Raw genomic sequence first — 8,595 nt, 5'->3', positions numbered from 1 at the left:
GGGTGGCCCTGGCTCTGGCCTCAGATCCTCTCCAGGTGAGGTGACCCTCGTGGGGTGGGCGGGTGGCTGCGGGTTGCCCTGGGGACCCAGGCCTGTCATCCTTCGGGGTCAGGACAGCGTGCCACCTGCCCAGCGCTCAGGTCTCGACCTTTTTGCTGTCCTGGCACCGATTCCAGTCCCTCAGCATCTTCAGCCACTTGTTGGCTCACCTGATGTCTTGGCGTTTTTGCTGGAAGATGAGAAGTGATGGTGTGAGCCCAGCTGCCAGCTTTCCTAGAGGGGCTCTGAGTGCAGTGTCCAGTCCCATTGGGAGCCCTGACGTGAGCAAACTCAAAGGGGCCAGAAAAGGCGAGACCCTCTCCCACAGATCCGCTGGCCTCCACCGGGTCCCAGCCTCGAGGTGGGGTCCTGGCGGCCAGCAGGCAGTGACCTCTGAGCTGCGTGTGGGTTTGGTAATCTCCCCCAACTCAGGACAGCTCTGGGGCTGGGGGTGGCAGGACCGCGGCCCCATGCCCACGGCCGCCTCCCGCCTGTGCAGCAAGGAGGGGCTCTTACCTTCGCCTCCTGGGTGGTGAGGACGGGCAGCTCCTTCTCACTGGAAGGCAAGAGAAGCAGAGCCCTGAGGACCTGCACCAGGCCGGGGCCAGGGAGGGACCAGGCCCGCCGCCCAGAGCCCCCAAGTCTGGGCCCAGGATTCTCTGGAGGAAGAAAGGACAGGGGGCAGAGGGAGGGCAGGGCGACCAGTTGCCTGTGGCTGGAGGAGGCGTCCTCCACGGGGGCCCGAGAAGGGTCGGTGCTGGCACGGGGGTGGACTGTGCCCCGACAGCAGCCCTCAGGAGGTGACCTGCCACTGTCCTGGGGTTGAGCCGGCCTGAGAACTGTCCACGGCCCTGGGATGCACCCTGTGACCATCCTGCCGAGGTCTCCATGCCCCACACAGGCTCTGACTGTCCAGCATCCAGACCGCCTCCCTCTGCCCCGGCCGCCCACCCTCCTGTCCCTGACTTCACCCCTCTCCCGTCGTCACCACTTCCCCAAGTTGCCTTCTGGGTCTCAATTCGAGCTGACTCCAAACCCTGGACTGTGGTGGGCACCGGGGGACAAGCTTCTGAGCTGGGGAGACGGGTCCTGCCTCCAGAGAGGTGTTTCCACAAACAGAAACCATCCCAGAGATGGACACCCCTTCTCAGGAGGGATGTCCAGATGACTCACCGCATAAACCCGAGGCAGTCTGTGACCTTGTACAGGGCGAGGTCAGGGTCTTCCTGAGGAGCCGCTGGAGCCCCTGCTTGGCGTCCCTGCAACCCAGAGGGGGCACAGGGGTGAGGAACCCAGAGCCGGGGACCTGGGGGCAAGGAGGGAGCAGGGTGGTCCTCCCTCCCCTGCGTCCTGAGGGAGCCCTGGAACCTGTGGCCACGGGCACTGCCTGAGGGGAAGGACCCGCCTGCCCGAACGGGAGCAGCCTGACAGCCTCACCTGCTCCTGCTGTGAGATCCCCCTGGGCCCCCCCTGTTCCTGGAGCTCCACCCCCACCTGGGCCATAACTGCTCTTGCTGCCTGTGATTCCCGCTGGGCTGTACCTGCTCACACCTGGCTATGACCCACCCTGGGACGTCCCTGCTCCTGCCTATGACCCCACCTGAGCCTCGCCTGCTCCTGCCTATGACCCCACCTGAGCCTCGCCTGCTCCTGCCTGTGACCCCACCTGAGCCTCGCCTGCTCCTGCCTGTGACCCCACCTGAGCCTCGCCTGCTCCTGCCTGTGACCCCACCTCAGCCTCGCCTGCTCCTGCCTGTGACCCCACCTGAGCCTCGCCTGCTCCTGCCTGTGACCCCACCTGAGTCTCGCCTGCTCCTGCCTGTGACCCCACCTCAGCCTCGCCTGTTCCTGCCTATAATCCCACCTGAGCTTCGCCTGCTCCTGCCTATGCTCCCCACCTGAGCCTCGCCTGCTCCTGCCTATGATCCCACCTGAGCGTCACCTGCTCCTGCTGACTGTGGTCCCCGCCTGGGCCTCACCTGCTCCTAGAGCTAGGATCTCCTCCTGGGCCTTACCTGATCGTATTGGGCAATCATTTTTGCTCTTTCCAAGGCCAGCAGGGTCTCCAGGTCTTCCTGCATGTCTAATATGCAAGACAAAAAAATCCAAATATTACACTCCACCAACCAAAGCTTCAGAGAACACACCCGCCTGCTCCCTGCTGGCAGCTCCCCAGTCCATCTGATGAGAGAGTGGTGAAGACCCGTAGCCAGGGCGGGTGGCATCCGGCTTGGCGGATCATAGGTTCCCACTCACACTTTCTAACAGTCCTGCTTACAGGCTACCTTGCCAGCCCCTGGGACCTCTGTCCTCATGAGGTTACAGTTCTCTTCAGAAGCTTTACGAGGAGCCAGAAGGCGGATCCGGGGCTCAGATGAGCTGCTGACTGGCAGCGCAGTGTGCACACTCCTGGCCCAGAGCTGCACCAAGCAAAGGCGCGTGTGGCTGCCGGCTGAGGAGGGGCTTCCTGCCGGCGCACTGGGAACCCAGTTCTGCTCTTAGACACCAAAGCACGAGCAACAAAAGAAATCACTAAACTGGACTTTATCAAAATTGAAAACTTCTGTGCTTCCAATGACACCATCAAGAAAGTGAAAACACCACCCACAAGGAATGAAAGTGTGTGCGAGTCACCGATCTGATGAGGGATCCAGTGTACACAACATACAAAAACTCAAAACTCCACAACAAAGAGACAAATCACCCCATTAGAAAGTGGACACAGGACTCAGATGGACATTTCTCCAACGTGATGTACAAACGGCCAGCAAGCACCTGAGAAGATGCTCAACAGCAGCAGCAGCAGCCACCAGGGAATGCAGACAGAAACCACAGCGAGACACCACTTCCCACCCCTGGACTGGCCACTACAGGAAGGGGAAAGAATGAGGTGGGCGAGGATGTGGGGGAACGGGAGCCTCCTGGGCTGCCAGCAGCAATGTCAAAAGGTGCAGCCATAGTGGAGAAGAGTTTGCGAGTTCCATAGTTAAACATCGAGGTACCACGTGCCCAGCAATTCCACTCCCAGGTATACGCCCAAGGGAAGTGAAAACAGGGTCTCAAGCAAATATTTGCAGATGTGTCTTCATAGAAGAACCACTCACAGGAGCAAAAAGGTGGAAACAGTCTAAGTGTCCATGGACAGAGGAACAGATAAACAAAATGTGGTTCATACACGCAATGGACTATTATCCAACCAGAGAGAGGAGTGAAATCCTGATCCGTGCTACAACCAGGATGGACATGCTGCTGAGGGAAAGAAGCCGGTCGCAAAAGACCCGTATTGCAGGATTCCACGTGTCTGAAATGTCCAGAATAGTCAGATCCACAGACACAGAAAGTGGGTCGGTGGTCACCAGGGGCCGGGGGAGGGAGAATGCGGGAATCTGCTGATGGGCCAGAGATTTCTGTTCAGGGCGGTGAAATGTCGTGGAAACAGTGGTGATGGTTGCACAACTCGTAAACACTCTAAAACCCACTGAAGTGTGTACTTTCACAGCTGAGTTTGAGGATTCGGGATGTTAAGAAAATGTGCTCTCAGAGCCGCTTCCCACGTCTCAGCCCCGGGACCCTGACGGTGGGAGCTGGGAAACCGCCCGTAGATTAAGAGAACGTTCGGGGCGCTCCCCCACAGACACCCCTTTGCTCCTGCCCTCTGAGTTCCTCCCTGAGCTGCACTAACCCAGGATGTCCCCACTGCAGGGGTCTGGAGACCAGAGACCCCTGGCACGAGCCTCCGGGAGCTTCCACAGACCAGGTTACGCCCGGTCCCTCAGAGGAGACCCAACTCCCACAGGGACCCCATCCTACAAAACCTCACTGGTTCTGGCTGGTGAATCAGCATAGACAACACCACCAGGGTGGGTGGGTTTGGGGAGAGGACTACATGTGTGACCTCGAGCAGCCTCTGTGCTGTGAGACCGTGTCTCGGGGGAGGAACCAGGTTTCACAGATCTGAGCCGGGCATCAGGAAGGGGGCCACATTTCCCCTCACAGGGAAGGAGCACGTTGGCTGCTGGGACCTGAGGTCCTGGAGAGTGTCCAGAACTGGGGCCCGGGGTGGCGCCGCCTCTCGAGAAGCAGGGACAGGGCTACTTTGGGGGAGGCCCTGCGCCCCTGCCCTGGCCCTCAGGACGGACGATCGTCACCCGGCTGCATGTCCCGGAGTCTCCACAGGCAGGAGCGGTGAAGCCCTCAGTCCAGCACCACACAGAGGGGCATCCGAGGGAGCGGCCAGGCCCTCGGCCAGGTGTCCATCTGACCTCGGCCTCCTTCCGTGGACACGGGCACCATGGGCAGCACCCTCACCCCACGGAGCCGTGGGATGCCTGCCGGAGCCTGGCTCACCATCGGGATTAAGGGTCAGTGTCACCTCGGCCGCAGCCCAGAGTGACCAGCACGGCCCACCCAGTGGCCCCTGTCCCCGAAATGGCCCGAAGGGAGGAGGGAACAGGGCACGCTCATCTGACTGACAGTCGCTGTGCGAGCTGCACCTCTTGTGGGAACACGACACTCGGGTCGAGGTGGGCAGTGTGCGACGGCAGAGCTGGTCCGGAGGGCACGAGTGCCTCCACCTACTACGGACAAGAGTGGACAGGGTGCCGGGCAGCGGGCGGAACCTGGGGGCGCTGCCATTCCACCCGACAACGGGGCCCCCGGATCAGCGTGCAGGTCAGCAGAACCCGGCCTGACTTAGCTCTTAACTCCCGAAGGTCAGGGGCCCCAGTGGAGGGTCCCGTCACCACGGAGGGGACAAAGCAGAGGCTTGGCATAATCCCACCCTCTTCACCCCAGTCCCCAGGCCCCCAGCCTCCTGCCCTTGCAGTGTACTGTGATCACACATCACCCAGGCCCCCGACTCCCGCCCTGCAGGGGACTGTGCTCACACATCACCCAGGCCCCCGGCCTCCCACCCTGCAGGGGACTGTGCTCACACATCACCCAGGCCCCCGGCCTCCCACCCTGCAGGGGACTGTGCTCACACATCACCCAGGCCCCCGGCCTCCCGCCCTGCAGGGGACTGTGCTCACACATCACCCAGGCCCCCGGCCTCCCGCCCTGCAGGGGACTGTGCTCACACATCACCCAGGCCCCCGGCCTCCCGCCCTGCAGGGGACTGTGCTCACACATCACCCAGGCCCCCGGCCTCCCGCCCTGCAGGGGACTGTGCTCACACATCACCCCTCCCCCTCCTAGGTTCACAGTGTGGTTTTTCACATCACCATGGTTTAGAAATCTTCACTATTATCTGCAGAGGTGCCTCGTCTCTCTATTGGGTGTATAATACGCCCCTTCTGGATCCCCGTGATTTCTCTCTGAACCCTCTGTGGTGGCACTGGGGCTGTTTCTCACTGGCAATTACACAGCACGCCCAAAGGAGGGACTTGAATGCAGGCCGTCCCCACACGTGCGGGATGCTCGTCTGGTCCATTCTGTGCACATTCTATCTTTAATGGAGAGTGTCCGTCGTCCCCGTCACGGCCCGTCCAGAACTCTTGAGATGGCCCGAGGCTCCCCTTCCCCGCGGTGTGACTGAGGGTCTCTGCTGGGGTGACAGGTGCAGCCTGAGGGCTTCTCAGTGTCATCTGCGCATCTCTCGGCAGCGAGGCGACAGCGCGTTTCGCCATCAGGAGCCACTTCACTCCCTCTGCCTGTGAACCGTCCACACACTTCCCGTGTCTCTCTGGTCCTTTAAAGAACGGGTTTGTGGAAACGACCCCCACCCCCCGACTCAGGAAATCAGAACAGCAGATATTTCCCCGTTTCCTGATTATCTCCGAATCTGATTATGGATGTCCCCGTGGAGACACGTGGCTTCCGTGGGGTTGGACATGTCACTTGTTGTGGTGGCTCCTGGGACGCGTGTCACACTTGGAAAGGCTTTTCTCCGTCTTGGCAGCATCACAGTGAGCTGTCTCTGTGTTGTCACAGCTGGTCGGGCTCGTCCCTCTTGTGACACTTCCACGGGTTTTCCCGGATATTCCTGCTGAGTGACTTCTCCACGTGAACTTAGAATCAGCTTGTCTAGGTCCCCAAGCCCCCGAGTGACATTTTCCTGGGCTCATCTGTGTTGACTCAGGGAGCTGCACATCTTCCCGGGGCCTCCAGTCCAGGGCAGGGACAGCCGTCCATAACCCGCTCCCGGTACTGGACGTGACGGTGCTGGGCTCGACGACCTCTGCTGGGACAGAGAAGGGGTCGGCCGCCTGGGCACAAGGACACTCTTCTGCAGGGAGGGGAGAGGGGTCTCTGTGACGTCTACGACACCAAGAACCTCCTCACAGTGACAGCAACGGGAACAACAACCGCACAGGCGCCAGGTGAGGTCCGAGAGCTGGTGGCCTCCTGATGCCGACGTCACCCACACGGCGTCGCCCTCCAGCTCCAGCTCCCACGGAGGCAACCAGAGCCAGCACCCTCCCGCCTCACAGAGAGGCTGAGCCGCTCCCCAGTGCATGTGCCTGCGTGTGCCCACGTGTGAGTGCTGCTTGAGTGTGTGTGCTCGTGTATGCATGTGTATGCACATGTGTGTATGCGAGGAGGTGTGCGCTGTGTGTGCAAATGTGCACGTGTGAATGTGTGCATGTGTGAGCAGGTGCATGCTGCGAGTGTCCTAATGTGCAGGTGTGATGTGTGCACGTGTGTGTGAGCAGGTGTGTTCTGTGTGCGTGAATGTGCACGTGTGCATGTGTCAGGAGGTATGTGCTGTGTGAGTGCAAATGTGCCTTGCGAATGTGTGCATGTGTGTGTGTGAGCAGGTGCATGCTGTCCGTGCAAATGTGTACGCGTGTGCATGTCCTGTGTGTGTCCAGCTCTTCCTCTGGACTCGGCTGACCCGCCCGTGAGCACACAGCATCTCATCACAGTGCCCCTCTCGGGATGTGCTGGGGGTGCAGATGGAGGGTCTGGAGGGCACAGGCCCCGTCCTGAACCTCACCCACTGGCCAGGAGTGAGGCAGGCAGTGTGTGCGGTGTCAGCTTCGCCTGGCAGGGCAGGAAACAAGACACCTCCTCATCACTCACTTCCTGCCTGACCCTCCTCATAGGCGGGGGGCTCTGAGACTCAGAGGATGAACCCTGCCCGAGGCCACACGATGGGAAGTGCAGGAGCCAGGCGTGAGCCAGGTGGCGTGGGGGACAGTCGGGGCCAGGGCCGGCTGACCAGGCCCCAGGGGTGTAGGAGGTGGTGAGGGGGCGGGGTGAGAACGCACCAGTCAGCCTTTGGCTCCTGCCCTCAGGGTGTCAGGTGGGCCCGCCATCTCCCCTCTGCAGACACGCGGCCACTGGAAAGGAAACAGAGGAGCAGCGGGATGAACTGGTGGCTGCGGCCGGTCCTGCCAGCCCACGGCCCTCCCTCTGCACAGCCCCGATCCGCAGGGACTGGTGGGGTGGTGACGGCCCCAGGTCCTCACTGTCCTGGGCCCAGGCACGCGGTCCCTCAGGGACGAGGGGCGGCCCTGCTCAGGCCTCCCCCAGGGCTGCCCCAGCACCAGATCCTCCTCGGCCAGCCGCCCCCCTCGTCCCTCCTTCTCGCCCTTTAACCTTTAGCCTGGCCCCACCACAGCAGCCACTGTGACCAGGAGAGCCCCCGGCCATGTGTCCATCATGTCACGTCCCTGCTCAGGATGGCCATCAGCTTCCCCATCCAGACAAGACCCTCAGGTGGCAGAGAAGCCCCTGCCCTGTCCCCCCAGGGGACGATGGGGATCCCCGCCCACCTGTGGTCTCGACCAGGCCCTCCCGGCTGCCCCCTAAAGCTGCAAGCCCCCACGTCCCCTGCTCTGGTTTTCTCTTGAGCACTTAACACCGCGCAGTGACCATTTATTGCGCCGGTGTTCACTGTTTCCCGAAGTTCCTGTGGGCAAGGTGGTGACTCTTCTGGTCTCCACACCCTGGAGGGCTCCTGGACACACAGCAGAAGCCCCCAAATAAAAGTCAGTTTAGAAACGTCTGACTCCAGGGCATTCTGATGCCGGCCTTTGGGGGAATAAAGACCTGTGGTCTCAGGCACGGGCTGCCCTGCCCGAGGCACTTCAACCACGCAGGCCGCCAGTCGGACCTGGGATCTGCGAGCCCCTCCAATGCTGGGGACCTGGGGAGCCCGTCCCATCAGGAGCAGGGAAGGCGGCATCCATGACAACCCCCAGGACCCTCTGAGTCGAGCCGGCCACCGAGGCCCACAGGACAGTGGCCCCGAGACCAGAGCGGGGCTCGCCTGTCCCCCCGACTCTGCCCTGCCCACCTGGCTGCACAGTGTCCTGCATCCAGCAGACGGCACAAAGCCGCAGCCTGGGACCACGCTGAGAAGAAGCTGGGCAGAGGGGCCCGGAGCGGCCCCTGTGACCCACTGGGCACACACGGGACCCTCACGGGCAGACGGAGCTGGCCCTCCCACTGACCCCACCTCATGCCTCATGACTCTGCCTGTGACTTTGCTTCTGCCGGACAATGGAGAACCGTCACTGGACCGGCCTCTCCCTGGGACCCTTGTTGGTTGATGGAGGGGCTCCCTGGGCCCCGTGGTCGGGCATCTGACCCTCAGTCCAGAAATGAAGG

This window comes from Diceros bicornis, chromosome 31 (genome assembly GCF_020826845.1).
Source record: "Diceros bicornis minor isolate mBicDic1 chromosome 31, mDicBic1.mat.cur, whole genome shotgun sequence".
In the NCBI taxonomy this organism is placed as follows: domain Eukaryota; kingdom Metazoa; phylum Chordata; class Mammalia; order Perissodactyla; family Rhinocerotidae; genus Diceros; species Diceros bicornis.
The sequence above is the reverse complement of the archived record's forward strand: the minus strand, read 5'-3'. Positions refer to the sequence as shown.